Source organism: Cetorhinus maximus, chromosome 1 (genome assembly GCF_964194155.1).
Source record: "Cetorhinus maximus chromosome 1, sCetMax3.hap1.1, whole genome shotgun sequence".
Lineage (NCBI taxonomy): Eukaryota > Metazoa > Chordata > Chondrichthyes > Lamniformes > Cetorhinidae > Cetorhinus > Cetorhinus maximus.
Window position 1 is genome coordinate 59,655,781 of NC_135879.1, and position 17,199 is coordinate 59,672,979.

The 17,199-nt window shown below is 41.9% G+C and overlaps 1 protein-coding gene across 1 annotated transcript in view; it reads left to right on the forward strand.

Moving 5' to 3' along the window:
* arhgap10 (Rho GTPase activating protein 10) overlaps window positions 1-17,199 on the forward strand; it is a 240,081-nt gene that overhangs the window by 181,206 nt on the left and 41,676 nt on the right. The gene's annotated exons all lie outside the window — the stretch shown is intronic.

Here is a 17,199-nt window from a genome sequence, read left to right on the forward strand (position 1 = left end):
ATAAAATCTTTTTTGTTTCTATTTTGTCTCTGCTTTCAGGTCAATAAAATGTAATATACCCTCTTCTCTTTACCCATGGAACTCCTGTAAGATGCAAAAATGTTTCCTGACACCTCTGACTTCCCTTTGATATTCAAACGAACTCTCAACTTATCTAAGAATGCAGATGCCAGATCCAACCTTTTTCTTGTACCTCAAACCCACCATAATATCATTATTAAAAAAGGGAGGAAGGGATAGACCAGGAAATTACAGGCCAGCCAGTCTAACCTCCGTGGTGGGGACGTTACTTGAAAGAGTTCTGAGGGACAGAATATATTTGCACTTGGAGAGACACGGATTAATCAGGGATAGTCAGCATGGATTTGTTAAGGGAAGGTTGTGTTTGACAAATTTGATCAAAATTTTCGAGGAGGTAACCAGGAGTGTTGATGAGGGTAATGCATTTGATGTGGCCTACATGGACTTTAGCAAGGCTTTTGGTAAGGTCCCTCATGGTAGATTGGTCAAGATAAGAGCCCATGGGATCGAAGACAAAGTGGAACTTTAGTTCCAAAATTGGCCGAGAGGTAGGAAGCAGAGGGTGATGGTGGAGGGATGTTTCTGTGACTGGATGTCTGTTTTCAGTGGGGTTCCGCAGGGCTCAGTATTGGGGCCCTTGCCATTTGTGGTGTACATAAATGATTTGACTTAAATGTAGGGGATATGATCAAGAAGTTTGGAGATGGCATGAAAATTGGTCGAGTAATAAACAGTGAGGAGGATAGCTGTAAACTGCAGGAGGATATCAATGGGCTGGTCAGGTGGGCAGAGCAGTGACAAATAGAATTCAATCCGGAAAAGTGTGAGGTAATGCACTTGGGCAGGGCTAACAAGGCAAGGGATTACACTATGAACGGTAGGGCCCTGGGAAGTACCGAAGATCAGAGGGACCTTGGTGTGCGTATCCACAGATCTGTAATGGTAGCAGGGCGGAAAGATAAGGTGGTTAAGAAGACATACAGGATACTTGCCTTTATTAATCAAGGCATAGAATACAAGAGCAAGGAGGTTATGCTGGAACTGTATAAAATGCTGGTTAGGCCATAACTGGAGTACTGTGTGCAGTTCTGGTCACCACGTTACAGGAAGGATGTGATTGCACTAGAGAGGGTGCGGAGGAGATTTACCAGGATGCTGTCTGAGCTATGAGGAAAGATTGGATATGCTGGGGCTGTTTTCCTTGGAGCAGCAAAGGTTGGGAGGGGACCTGATAAAGGCGTATAAGTTTGTGAGGGGAATAGATAGGGTGGATGGGGAGGTACTTTTTCCACTAGCAGAGAGGTCAGTAACCAAGGGCATAGATTTAAGGTAAGAGGTCAAAGGCTAAGAGGGGAGTTGAGAACTTTTTTTCACCCAGAGGATGGTGGGAGTCTGGAACTCACTGCCTGGAAGGGTGGTTGAGTCAGAAACTCTCGTAACATTTAAGAAGTATTTAGATATTCACTTGTGTTGCCATAGTCTCCAGGGCTATGGGCCAAGCACTGGAAAATTGAATTAGTTTAGTCAGATCTTTGTTGACCAGCGCGGACACGATGTGCCGAATGGCCACCTCCTGTGCTGTAAACATCCATGAGTCGTTGAATCTATCTCATTACAAATGCACACCTAATGCCTCTATCCTTTCATGTCTTAACCTCCCAGACAACCTGTCTTTAGTAACCTTTCCCCAGCTGAATTAAATCATTTGCACACACACACAACCTTTTTCACAGAATAACACAATATTCCCAAAAATATTTTTAAAAAATAACATCCATTCTCACAGGTGTTAATTAGGCTGAGTGTATAGTTGCGACAGAGCTATGATAATGGGATTGTCACTGTTTCAGCGAGGTTCACGGCACAGTGCAAAGGACCTTAGGAAATTTTGGAGCGGCATAAGTAATGGCCTTAATTTCCTGGAAATTATGGTAGCATGGACTGTAAATGGACTGTTCCTATGGTGCAAGTTTCCAGTTAACCCTCTGATTGAGAAGTGCAAATAAATGTGGAAACCATAACAATTCATTAAGGTTGCAGAATAAACAAAACAATTTTTAAATTTTTAAAAATTTATTTGAATACTTAAGTTGCTGTGTATGGTAAAGTAATTATCTCTAATTTAGGCCATTTGTCCTGACGTTTCTCTTGGGGCAGAATTTTGCCCATGGCGTGTAGGATCGGTGGGGCTGGTCCTTTTACGAGCTGGAACAGTTTTTCCCTATCTACTCTGTCCAACCCCCTCATGATTTTGAACACCTCTGTCAAATCTCCTCTTAGCCTTCTCCACTCCAAGGAGAACAGTCCCAAACTCTCCAATCTATCTTCATCCCTGGAACCATTCTTGTAAACAACTTCTGCACACTCTCCAATGTGTTCACGTCCTCCTTATAGTGTGGCACCCAGAACTATGCTCAATACTCCAGCTGAGGTCCAACTAGTGTCTCATATAAGCTCAGCATAACCTCCCTGCTCTTATATGCTATTGCCCTATTGATGAAGCCCAGAATACTGTGTGCTTTATTAACTGCTCTCTCCACCTGTCCTGCCACCTTCAATGATCTATGCATATATACACTCAGGTCCCTCTGCTCCTGCAACCCCTTTAGAACTGTACCCCTTATTTTATATTCTCTCTCCATGCCCTTCCTACCAAAATGCATCACCTCGCACTTTTCTGCATTGAAGTTCATCTGCCACCTATTTGCTCACTCCACCAACTTGTCTATATCCTTTTGAAGTTCTACACTGTCTTCCTCACAGTTTACAATGCTTCCAAGTTTCATATTATCCACAAACTTTGAAATTGTCCCCTGCACAGCAAGATCTAGATCATTTAATATATATCAGGAAAAGCAAGGGTCCCAATACTGACTCCTGGGCAACTCCACTACAAATCTTTCTCCAGCTGGAAAAATATTCATTGACTATTACTCTGTGTTCCCTATTACTCAGCCAATTTTGTTATCCACGTTGCTACTGTCCCATTTGTTCCATGAACAATAACTTTGCCCACAAGTCTATTGTGTGGCACTGTATTGAGAGCCTTTTGAAAGCCCATGTACACCACATCAACAGCATTACCCTCATCAACCCACATTTTTCCGTGTGAATACTAATTCTACCCCGAATAATTGTTTCCAGAAGCTTCCCCACCACTAAAGTTAAACTGACAGGCCTGTAATTGCTGGGCTACAACCTTTTTTGAACAAGGGTGTAATGTCTGCAATTCTCCAGCCCTCTGGCACCTCCCCTGAGTCTAGGGAAGACTGAAAGATTATGGCCAGTGCCCCTGCAATTTCCACTCTCACTTCTTTCAATAACCTCGGATGCACCTCATCCAGTCCTGGTGCTTTGTCAACTTTAAGTACTGATAGTTTATCCAACACTTCTTCCTTATCACTTTTGAACCCTTCTAGTGACAAGAGTTTCCCCTTTTGTCACCATGGCCTCATTAGCATCTGCCTCCTTGGTAAATTCAGATGCAAAGTATTCACTTAACACCTCAGTCATGCTCCCTGCCTCCATGAGTAAGTCCCCTTTTTGGCCCCTAATCGGCCCTACTCCTCCTTTTACCACCCTCTTACAATTTATGTGCCTATAGAAGAATTTGGGATTTCTCTTTATGTTAGCTGCCAGTCTTTTCTCATAATCCCTCTTTGCTTCGCTTATTTGTTTTTTCGCCATCCCTCTGAATGTACTGTATTCCGTTTGGTTCTCAATTGTATTTTCGACCCGACACCTGTCACAAGCACACTTTTTCTTCTTTATCTTAATTTCTATCTCCCTTTTCACCTAGGGATTTCTGGATTTGTTTGCCCTACCTTTCCCTTTTGAGGGAGTATACCTTGACTGTGCCGAACCATTTCTTTTTTGAAGGTAGCCCATTGTTCAGCTACAGTTTTTCCCGCCAACCTTTGATTCCAGTCTATTTGGCCCAACTCCATTCTTGCCCCACTGAAGTTGCCTCTCCCAGAGTTACTTATTCTTACTCTGGATTGCCCATTGTCCTTTTCTACTGTCATCCTAAACCTTACGATACAATGATCACTGTCTCCTAAATGTTCCCCCACTGACACTTGATCTACTTGGCTCACCTCATTTCCAAGAACTAAGCCCAACAACGCACCCTTTCTTGTTGGACTGGACACATATTGCTGTAGAAAATTCTCCTGAACACAATCTAGGAATGCTTGCCTCTCTCCGCCCTTTACACTACCACTGTCCCAGTCTACATTCAGGTAATTAAAGTCCCCCATTATAACTACTCTATAATGTTTGCATCTCTCTGTAATTTCTCTGGCAGATTTGTTCCTCTACATCCTTCCCATTCATTGGCGGTCTATAGACTACAGAGAGCAATGTAATTGCACCCTTTTTGTCCCTTAGCTCTAGCCAAATTGATTCTGTCCTTGAACACTCTGGGATATCCTCTTTCTCCAGCACTGCAATGCTCTCCTTAACCAATACCACCACCCCTCCTCCTTTCCTTCCTTTTCTGAACACCTGGTACCCAGGAATATTTAACACCCAGTCCTGTCTTTCCTTGAGCTAGGTCTCTGTTAGCGCCACAACATCATAATTCCACATGGCCAATCTGCACCTGAAACTCCCCAATCTTATTTACTATATTCCGTGCATTCACATACATGCACAGTAATCTTGATTTAGACTTCATGACTTTCTCCCTTACTCTGACTCCACCTATTAACTTAATATTCTCTATTCTAGTGCTATCTGTCTCTCCCAGTATTTTGTGCACCCTGGTATTCCTCTCTAATATTCTCTCCTGGTTCCCACATCTCTGCCAAGTTAGTTTAAAGCCCTCCCAAAAGCATTAGCAAAATACCCCACAAGGAACTCAGTCCCGGCCCTGTTCAGGTGCAACCCGCCCAGCTTATACAGGGTGCCATCTCCCCCAGAGCCAGTCCCAGTGTCCCAGGAATCTGAAGCCATCCCTCCTTCTTCATCCACCCCTCCTGCACCATCTTTCCAGCCACGCATTCATCTGCCTTATCCTCCTATTTCTGTACTCACTTGCACATGGCACTGGGGGTACTCCGGAGATTGCTACATTTGAGGTCCTGCTTGCTAATTTCCAACCTAGCTCCCTAAATTCTAATCACAGGACCACATCCCCCTTCCTACCTAAGTCATCAGTGTATCAATGTGGATCCTGCCCTCTGGCTGATCACCCTTCCCCCAGAAGCTGAGCTGCTCGTGGTGCCCCAAACTTGGCTCTGACTACCCTCCTCTGAGGAACCAACTCCCCCACCAGTAACCAAGAAGGAAAACCGATTAGCAAGCAGGACCCCAGGGGTCTCCTGCACTACCTACTTGGTTCGCTTGGACTGCCTGGTGGTCACTCATTCCCTTTCTGACTCCAGGCTCCTAAGCTGCAGTGTGACCACCTCTCTGAGCATGCTACCCATGTAGCTCTCAGCCTCGTGGATGTGCCACGGTAATTCCAGCTGCTGCTCGAGGTCTGAAACCCGGAGCTCAAATGCCTGCAGCTGACAGCACTTCTTGCACATATGGTTGTCTAGGACACCGGTAGCATCCATGACTTCCTGCATATTACAGGCCACACATTTCAATCGACTAAGTTGCCCTGCCATGTTTTAACTTTATTTTACTTTGGCTTACTTATATTACTTTATTATACTGGCTCTGACTTTCCCTTATTCCTGGTATTTCTCACTTAAATCCAAGTATAACTACTTATTTAGAAATAATGCGCTTTTCTAATTTACAGCAATCTAAAGACAGTCCCTAACAGTAGTTTCTTACCACCAATGAACTTATGGATTTCCTGCAATGTCATTATTTGTTTTTCTCACTCTCCTTTCGAACTCAGCATGGGCTGGTTTCAGCAGCTGACTGGTGTACCTCTCCGACTCCCAAGGTAAGTGTAGGCCTCAAGTCTCAGCCCCAATTTATATTCCCCCATTCCGGGCTGCTCCCTCGCAGGTCTGCCGCCTGTTGAATTCCCAAGGGAGACCATAGAAGACCTATGTGAGAACATTGAGAAAGTAAGCTTAGAATAAGAGCAGGTCATGGTGAAAGAGGAGGTGATTCAGACACTTGATAGGTTTAAAATTAATAAGGAGGTGGTATTGAATAAGATGTCTGCACTTTAAGTTGATAAGCACCAAGACCGGATGGGATGCATCCAGGGATACTGAGGGAGGCGAGAGTGGAAATTGCAGAGACACTGGCCATAATTTTCCATTCTTCCTTAGACTCAGATGGTTCCGGAGGACTGGAGAATTACAAATGTTACATCCTTGTTCAAAAAAGGGTGTAAAGATAAGCCCAGTAACTACAGGCCAGTCAGTTTAACATCATGATGGGGAAATGATAGTTCGGGTCAACATTGATCATCACTTGGGTAAGCGCGGGTTAATTAAGGAAATCCAGCATGGATTTATTAGGCAAGGGAACCAAAGGTTATCGGGGTAGATGGGAATTTGGAAATCAAAACACAAGAAGATCAGCCATGATCTTATTGAATTCTGGAATAAGCTCGAGGGCCTGAATGGTCTACTCCTGTTCCTATTTCTTATGTTCTTATTAAGGGCCAATTGTGTTTAATTAACATGCTGGGGTTTTCTGATGAGGTAAAAGAGAGGGTTGATGAGGATATTGTAGTTGATATGGTGTACATGGAATTCCAGAAGACATTTGATAAAGTGTCGCACAACAGACTTGTGAGCAAAGTTATAGCTCATGGAATGAAAGGGACAGTCGCAACATGAATACGAAATTGGCTGACAGGCAGGAAACAGAATAGATGTTTTTCGGACTGGAGGAAGGTTTGTAGTAGAGTTGCCCAGGGGTCAGTGTTAGAACCCCTGCTCTTCCTGATATATATTAATGACCTAGACCTTGGTGTGCAGGGCACCATCTCTTGGTCACATCTACTATTTATTGTGTAGTGTTATGTGTTCGACCAGAGTTGACTTGTTAATTCACATGTACCTGATACCCTGAATTTTAGGGTATAAGATAGATATTGTAAATTGTTTTATCTTTCTGACCTTGTATGGTAAAGTTTATTTCTGTTTATTCAAAACCTGTAGATTCTTGTGGCTTTATTCTGTTAGCAAGTGTCTTGAATCTCAAACTTTGTCTACTATCAAAATGATACTGGTCTCTAACTGGATATTGCCAACAACTTGGGGGCCTGGCCAAGGATCATAGCACTGTGCATAGAGCATTCATGTCGCTGCACATGTCATGGCCACTATATCATATTTGTAGGTCTACCACCTTGCCAGCATGCATACCATTCATCTTATCAACCCTTGTTAGGTCCTCTGAAAATAATACCTCTCTCCGCCTGCAGGAACACCTCCATGGAAGTGTCACTGAAGCGTGGAATGACCCTTTCTTGCATTCCAGCCATCCCTCCGCCATTGTCTTCTGCTGCATGCCTTCTTCAGCTTTCTCCGTGGGCATCTGGTATGAAGGCTGAAGACGGCCCTTTAAAGGTGGTGACCACAAGCTTGCTGCCAGCACTTGCTCTCACTTGGCAACCGATATAGTCGGCTTCCCGCAGGCCTGCCATTAATTGGCCACATTATGGAGCGAGACTAGGCGATTTGCTTTTCCAGACAGCCAGCAAAGACACGATGGGCTGAATGGCCTCCTTCTGTGCTGTTACCATTCTATGATTCCATAAGATACCTTCAGAAGTCCCACTACCCGTATGTGCAAGTGTGAGACCAGGAAATGACATCAGCGTCAGGATCTGAAGCCAGTCAACAAAATGCAGCCTGTTAGCTCTTTCTTTCCCGCAGATGCTGCCTGACCTGCTGAGTACTTCCAGCACTTTGTTTATATTTCAGATGTTCAGCAACTGTATTATTTTGCTTTTCTTAGTTAGTGTAGTTAATGTCAAGACAATAGATGTATTTAAGGAACAGTTAGATACTAATGGGGAGATGGTAGAGTTGGTACTTTGCCAGGGTGAAATCAAATGAGTTGAAGTGTCTTCTTCATTTGAGTAAATCTTGTGATTTGCAACATAAGGAACCTTATCTATTGTCTAGGCTTAATTCTAGTTGTAGATACCCCTGACAAGGAACTCACCTCCATACCCAGGTCAGACAGGAATTGTGTTACTGGGGCCCTATCCAAAGGTTTTCCTCACCCAAACAACTGTTTGAAATCTTGGACATTTCTGCCATGATTGGAAATGATAAAAAGCATTTTATTGTTTGATGTGAGGTGAGGGTGTGGGGGATTTGGAGATGGGGGCGGGGAATTGGTTTCTGTTTAGTTTTCATATTGCTCAGAACATTTGAGCTCAAGACTCTTCTTGCTCCCCAACACAGTTCATAGCTATGTTGCAACCTTGCGCAATGCCCATTTCCCAGCTTGGAATTCGGAGTGTTCCATTGATAACTATGTTTAGGCAGACATCTGATTTTAAAAAGTGGTCTAAATTCCTTAAAGGCCATGTTTGGAGAATAGAGATATATTTCCTAGTGGTGTGTGGAGGTTAAAGCTATTACGAGGACTGAGGAAGGTTATGCCGCTGGAAATTATAGTTTGTTATGGTTTTGCACTGAACACTTTACAGTGAGTATGCTGTGTGTAATAACTGGTTATTTTTCACATTTGTCCCATCCTTTTCAGGAGCTGTAATTGCTTTGGAAAATCAAATTGTTTCATTAGGTTTCAGTGATGTTTTCTTGCTAAGCTTGTTTAAATTGCCCTGAAGGAATTTCAGATATGAACAAAACAGACTTGCTTTGAGATTACAGATTCTTACACACACACACAGCTGTACATTTGCAATTTCTGCAGTCACTGATGTTTTCTTATTTATGTGTTGTTTAAGTTATGACTGTGACAATAAAAAAGCTAAGATGCTACTTGGTGGCTGATCCTTCATGATCAAATTGCAATTCTGATCTGTCGCAGCTGAATGGCCAGAAATTGAGATGTTAGTATACAGCTGTTCCAAGGAGATTGATATGCATTTTCACCTTTTTGCCAGCAGGTGCCTCCCTCAAATAAAATTAAACACTGCAGAAAGATGAATTGACTTAAACCTAACATAATAGGAGCAGACTTAGTTCTGTTGAAGAGTCATACGGACTCGAAATGTTAACTGTGTTCCTCTCCCCAGACGCTGCCAGACCTGCTGAGTTTTTCCAGGTATTTTTATTTTTATTTTTGTTTTATAATAGGAGCAGAAGTAGACCATCCGGCCCTTGATGGTCTACTTCACAGTTCAATATGATCATGGCTGATCTTCTGCCTGAACTGCACTTTCCAGCTCACTCCCCATATCCCTTGATTCCCTGAAGGACCAAAAATCTGTCTATCTCAACCTTAAATATACTCAATGATGGAACATCCACATCGCTCTGGCGTAGAGAATTCCAAAGATTCTAAAGAAGTCTCTCCTTATCTCAGTCCTAAATGATTGACCCCTTATCTTAAGACTACATCCCTGTGTTCTAGATTGCCCGGCCAGTAGAAACAATTCCCATTGTCTACCCTGTCTATCCCCTTCAGAATCTTGTATGTTTCAATGCGATCACCATTTATTCTTGTATACTCCAGAGAGTGTACAAGCATATGGGTCCAATTTGCTCAGCCTCTCACCTTAGGACAACCCTCTCAGCACAGGAACTGATCTAGTGAACCTTGTGATGTACCACATCCAATGCAAATATATCCTTCCTTAGATAAGGAGACCAAGACTACACACACCACTCCAGATGTGGTCTGAACAAAGCTATGTACAGTTGTAGCAAGACTTTGTTATTCTTGTACTCCAATCCTCTTGCAATAAAGGAAAACATGCCATTTGCCTTCCTAAGTGTTTGCTGTACCTGCATGCTAACTTTGTGTTCCTTGTAAGAGTATACTGAAATCTGTCTGAACATCTACTTTAGAAGTTGCATGCTTTTTTAAAAAAAAATCTGCTTTTCTATTTTTACTACCTAAGTGAATAGCCTCACATAACAAGTTAGGTAGATCTGTAAAGAGAGCAACAGAGTTAAAGTTTCAAGTTAATAACCGTTCAACAATTCTGAGTATTTCCAGCATTCTCTGTTTTTATTTCAGATTTCCAACATTCACAATATTTTGGTTTTGAATAACCCCACACTTTCTCACATCATACTCTCTTTACCACCTTGTTACCCACCCAGTTAACTTGTCTACATCTCTTTGCAGCCTCTCTGTATCCTTCTCGCAGCTTTCATTCCCACTCAGCTTTGTATCATCACCAAACTTGGATACGCTACTTTTGGTTGCTTTATCTAAGTCATTACTATGATATTGCTGAAAAAAAGAGACATGCTGTCAAATCATTTCGTCTTGAACTTATTAGGGCAGATTGCAAGAATACCAAACCTCAAAGGGAAGAACAATTTAGAAGAGAAGAGAGTGCTGATTGGTTGGCAAGTGTACTCTGATAGAAATGTTACCATGGAGACTGCACCAGGGAACAGTTAACTGCCAAGCTTTTGTTTAAATTCAAACCAGGCAAGTCGACTTTGATTGGTCAAGGCAGTGCCAAGGGGAATGAACGAGGGAATGGCAGCCTCCCCAAGGCTTTTGTTTAGTTGAAAAAAAGGCTCAATGCATAGACATATTCTTCTTGTTTGCAAAGGAAGGGGCTATGTGTAATTATATGTAACTTTTTGCACGCATAAGTGAGCTACACTACAAGCTCAACTAATAGTCTTAATTTGGTTGTTAGTGTAATTCTTAGCACAGTCAAGATTGTTTAGTAAGTATTGCTGAAAAAAAGAGAAATTTTTTATCAAAGCTTTTCATCTTGCACTCATCAGGACAATTCGCAAGAAAATACCAATGTCAAGGGAAACAGCATATTTATACTGTATGAGAAGAGAGTGCTGTGTTGGTTAGCAAATGGACTCTGATTGGTAGAGGTATTGCCATGGAGAATGCACCAATTGATGGTGACTGACAGTTAACTGCAAACATGTTTGAAATTTAAACCAGGCAGCAAAGACTGGTGGATCATATCAAACAGTGTGTCCCTTCCTCTGTTTTGAGTTTTGCAAGTATGGTCCATACCTTGCCTGTTGCAAACACAGTGTCCAACATTAGTTGTGATCCTGTGATTGGACAACATTTGCTAAATAATCCTCAGTGTGCTCAGAATTGCACTGACAACCAATTTAAGATTGTCAGTCAGGCTCGCAGTGTGGTTCCAGTACATTTGCCTGTACTGGAAGCTACATATATTAATACACAGGGCCTGTTCTTTGCAGACAGAAAGAACATGTACACACATTGCGTCTGTTTCAGCTAAACAAACTAAGTGACAGCCATTCGTGGTTCATTCCCCAGAGCAATGTCTTGACCAATCAGAGTCAAGCTGCTTGGTTTAAATTCAAACAATACTTGGCAGTCAACTGACAGTCACCATCAACTGCTGCATTCTCCATGGTAACACCTCCACCAATCAGAGACCACTTTCCAAACAATCAGCGCATTCTTCTCAAACAGTATGTTGTTTCCCCTGACATTGGTGTTTTCTTGAGAATTGTCCTTATGAGTGCAAGATGAAAAGCTTCAACAAAAAATGTCTCTTTTTTTCAGTAATATGTAAATAGTAATTTAGTAGCACAGAAATTGTTTAGTAAACGTTGTCCATTGTGGAATCCCTTTGAATGTTGGACACTATGTTCTGAGTTTTGCAAGCACGGGCTGGTTGAGTATGGTCAGTACTTTGCCTGTTGTGAACAGCCAAAGAACGTACTGTTTGATACGACCTGCCAGCCATTGGGACGAATGGCCTATATACCTGGCATCATATCAGCACTGAAATTCATATACCGCATTGCTCATTTGTGTGTTAGGCAGGATGCCATTTTGGCTTGACAGCAGCATCCTGTTAGTGGTGAATACCACTCGTGTTGCTACTGCATAGTAGCAGCGTGAAATTGCTAGCTTCACCTGTTGCTCAAATTTTTGAGACACCTTACTCTTCCGGTGTAATTTGAGGTAGACTGGGCACTCTTCAGGACCAAAAGTGGCAGCCTTAGGTCCGTTCATGAGCTTGCACAATATACAGTGAGCAAAGATCTGATTGAGGAGCCATTATCCCACAGGATAGCTTTACACTCTATTTCAGCATTAAGCTTGCACAGTGAGCAAGTGGCTTGTGTCCTACTCACGAGGTTGCCGATAAGGCCAATCTTATAATGTGTGGAACTATAGGATCACAATGTGTATATTGACCAATGAGAGTAGGCTTGTCTAAAACTGTAGTAGAGAACCCATTGACAGATTTCTCAACTAGCTCATCGAGGAAAGGGAGCTCATTTAATTGCTCCATTTCGAAGATGAATTTGTGTCAGGATGGAGCTCATTAAGTTGTGTAAGTAAATTCTTGCATCCAGCTGCAGACTTAAATATAGTAAATGTATCATCTACATATTGGAAATATGCAAGGAGTTGGAGGTTAGGGGTCATTCCATCAAAGATGCATTTCTCATGGAAACCAATGAAGAAGTTAGCAAGAGCTGGGCCTAGGCGGGATCCCATGGCAACACCGTCTATTTGTGCATACATGGTATCATTAAAACTGAACTCAGCTACACGAGTTGCTGAGTTCGTAAGTTCAATGAATTGTTTAATGAATTCTTTACTATAGATTTTAAATAGCTAAGGCCCCAACACTGATTCTTTGGCACTCCACCAGTGACAGCCTGCCAACTTTAAACTGGACCATTTATCTGTACTCTCTGCTTCCTGTATGTTAATGAATCTTCCATCCATGCTAATATATTACTCGGCAACTCCATGAGCACTTAGCTTGCATATTAACCTTTTGTGTGGTACTGTCATGTCCACATTTCCTCAAAGTGGTCCTTGTGTGTGTGTATGTGTGTATGTCCTGTTAATTTGCAAATGATTCATTTTAAAAATAACCAGCAGCAAAGCTTCAGTCTTAAACAGGATAAAGGTTAGTTTATAAGAGAAGCACTGCTGTAAGTTACTTAAGTAAAAATGGCAAAGTAATTAACTAAAATACAGATAGAAAGATTCAAATGCCAATAAAGGGAAAAAAGATGCGATTTCAAATCTGTGTTTGAGATATTGTTGTGGGCCTGTTGTTTGTACCCCTTTCTGAAATGAAGGGGTTGAAACTTGAGGTTTGGTTTAACAGCTGCGATGACTTATGCTGTCGGCAAATCAGTGTTTTGCCTTTTTCAGGTGGACTCAACAGGTCAAGCAGATTTTGGGAAAGAAAACATGTCTTGTCCCTCACTAGTTCTGCAGTTACACACTTGCCGATTATCTGGACTCTTTTGAGAATAGCAGTTGATTTCTTAATACCTTCCTCTTTGACACCCGGTGGCAGAGATGATGCCACTGATGATGCCTCTTGGAGTTCTCCCTGGAGGTTCTGCACACATGGCTTTCGCAGTCTTGACTTTATCAGAACCAAGAACACATTGACTGCTATGTTAATTTTGATGAATCATTGTTCCACCGGGCATAGAAGTTAATTACATTTAGGTCCTTTGAAGTCAATTCCTGTCTCTTGTTCTCTCAGAAGCCAAGGGGTATTCACACCTTTTAGAGGATACAGTGGACATCCCTGGAGGAGTCTTTGCATTTTAGTGACTCTTTGTAGCCAATTCTAGAGACATGAGCCTGACCAGATTTGAACTAACACAGAAAGATACCATGTTGTCTGTCTATACTTCCATTGTGAAAAAGGCTTCTAAACACAATGTAAAGGTTTTTAGACAGAAATGTACCTTTAAAACAGTTGTCCTTAAAATCTGTAAGATCATAATTACACGTTTGTGACAGGCACCTTATTGATTGCCTTTTGGAAATTCTAGTATACGATATCTACTAACTCTGCTTAATCTACCCTAGTATTTACATCCTCAAAAAGGTCTAATGAATTTGTCAACACGATTTCCCTTTTGTAAAACTGTGTTGACTCTGTCTGATCATACTATGTTTTTTTAAGTGCATTGTTAAGACTTCCTTCATAATAGATTGCAGCATTTTCCTGGTGTTTGTCTAACTGGACTGTAGCCTCCTGTTTTCTCTCTGCCTCCTTTCTTGAATGATGAGGTTACATTTACTAACTTCCAATGCACTGGGACCATTTTAGAATCGAGGGAATTTTGGAAAATCACAACTAGTGCATCCATTGTCTCTACAGCTATATCTTTAAGAATCCTAGTGTGCAGGCCATCAGGCCCTGGAGATTTGATGGATTTTAGTTCCTTAAGCTCCTCTAATACCTTTTCTCGGCTGATAGCAATTACTTTAAGTTCCTCACTATTAACTATTTGGCTACCCTCTATTTCTGGGATGTAATTTGTGACTTCTACTGTGAAGATAGACACACAGAATTTGTTCATCGTTTCTGCCATTGCGTCATTTCTCATAATTTCTCCAGTCTCTGCCTCTAAGGGAACAGCATTTACTTTAGCCACTCGCCTTGCTTTTATATATTTGTAAAAGCTCTTACAATCTGCTTTTAAATGCCAGGCTACTTTACTCTTGTTCTTTTTTTTCCTTTTTATCAGCTTCATTTACATTCTTTCATGGGCAGTGTGCGTCATTGGCTGGGCCAGCATTTATTGCCCATCCCTAATTGCCCTTGAGAAGGTGGTGGTGAGTTGCCTTCTTGAACTGCTGCAGTCCAAGTGTTGTATGTACACCCACAGTGCTGTTAGGAAGGGAGTTCCAGAATTTTGATCCAGTGACAGTGAAAGAACAGCAATATATTTCCAAGTTAAGACGGTGAGTGGCTTGGAGGAGAACTTGCAAGTGGCGGTGTCCCATGCTTCTGCTGCCCTTGTCGTTCTAGGTAGTAGAGCTCACAGGTTTGGAAGGTGCTGTTGAAGGAGCCTTAGTGAGTTGCCACAGTGAATTTTGTAGATGGCACACTCTGCTGCCAGTGTGTGTTGGTGGTGCAGGGAGTGGATGTTGAAGTTGGTGGATAGGGTACTAATAAAGCAGGCTGCTTTGTCATGGACGGTGTCAAGCTTCTTGAGTGTTGTTGGAGCTGCACTCATCCAGGCAAGTGGAGAGTATTCCATCACACTCCTGACTTGTGCCTTGTAAATGGTGGACAGGCTTTGGGGAGTCAGGAGTTCAGTTACTCACTGCAGAATTCCCAGCATTTGACCTGCTTTTGTAGCCACAGTATTTATACGGCTGATCCAGTTCAGTTTCTGGTCACTGGTAACCCCCAGGGTGTTGATAGTGGGGGGTTCACCAATGTTAACATCATTAAATGTCATGGGGAGATTCTCTCTTGTTGGAAGTAGTCATTGCCTGACACTTGTGTGGCATGAATGTTACTTGCTACTTATCAGTCCACGCCTGAATGTTGTCCAGGTCTTGTTGTCTATAGGCACAAACTTCTTCAGTGTCTGAGGAGTCACGAATGGTGCTGAACATTGTGCAATTTTCAGTGAACATTCCTGCTTCTGACTTCATGATGGAGGGAAGGTCATTGATAAAGGAGCTGCATATAATAGGGCCTAAGATGCTCCTCTGTGGAACTCCTGCAGTGATGTCCTGGGACTGAGATGATTGACCTTCAACAACCACAACCGTCTTCCTTTATTCTAAGTATGCCTCCAACCAGTAAAGAGTTTTCCCCCTGATTCCCATTGACTCCAGTTTTGCTAGGACTCCTTAACTGCCCTTTATTGGTTTCTAAATCTCTCCCAGTCCTCAGACCTGCTATTATTCTTTACAATGTTGAGCCTTTGTTTAGTATAATACTGTCCTAACTTCCCCAGTAAGGCATGGATGGATCTTTCTCGCTGAGTTTTTGTTCTTTATTGGAATGTAATTTTATTGAACATTTTGAATTGCTTCTTTAAATGTTTCCCACTGTTTATTTACTAACATACCTTTTAGCCTATTTACCCAGTCAACCTTAGCCAGTTCTCCTTTCATACCAAGGCTTTGTTAAGTTTAAGATTCCTGTTTTGGATCAAATTTAATATGGAATTCAATTGTATTATGATCACTTTGCCACAGAGGATCTTTTACAATGAGATTACCAATTAAAATGCTAGATCTAAAATAGCTTTATATTCCTAGTTGGTTCCACAACATATTGTTACAGGAAACTGTCATATTTTCACCTGTATAGAATGGACTACTTGCTGCTTGATGTAGCTGCTAAGACAATGATGGTACTATTTTTATATCCTTTAATAAAAGCATTACAATTAAGCACCCCTTAAGCTTTTTTAGGTGCATGCTGGTTTAAGCATTTTCAGTGCAGAAGTCTCCCAGGTAAATCGATCCGCACAACATGTGTGATTGAATGATATCAGGAAATTAATCTTCATAGTAACAAGTTACAGCGAATTGTCTTTGTGTTTAAATGGTGTCTTACAATGTATAAGACTCTTGTCAGTTATATGCAGTAAATGGCATTAATTCCCTTTTATTATCCACTCCAGCTCTTCAGAGGAATATATTAAGAAAAATCTCAGAAATCAAATACGTACACTGTGTACTTCTAGTTAGAGGAAGGTGCATATAATCTGCTCATCAGCATTATGATCATTAGTCTCTCATAAGCCTTATATTGTCCGTGCATTAATGTGACATTGTTTTATACAGAGAATTGAGACCACAAGAAATGAAATCAATTGATCACTGTAAAAGCATTACTTTTTTAAGCAGAGCTTATTTTAATTTTCATGAAGTAAATTCACTGAATTCTTATGGCACTTGAGTTGATTCATTACTTTAACCTTAACTAGTTTGGAATCAACATGTCCTTAATAGTATAGCAATGTAATTGCAAAGTAGTAAAACTTGGGGTAGAATGTCACTCGGATAATCCACAATTTGAAGATTTATCCAAGTTTAGCTTTTGAATCCATTTTCACTCTTTGAGGGCGTTTCATACAAAATCATATTACTCAGACAATTAACAGTGCTGCACATCATGGGCCGAATTTTATGGGGCCTGCAGGAGTGAGACAAGAGGTGGGGGTGCTGAAAAATTGGGAGGGATGGTGGAGGCCCATCACCTTCATGCTGCCAAGGCAGTCTGCCAGTGGTGGGGAAGGTGGAGGATGGCCTTGCTGCGAGGCCAGTGTCCATCCCTATCTCCTGGCTGGATGCAGCCCCAGCAGTGGCCACCACCCCCGGTGGCACCGCTGGAACTGAAGA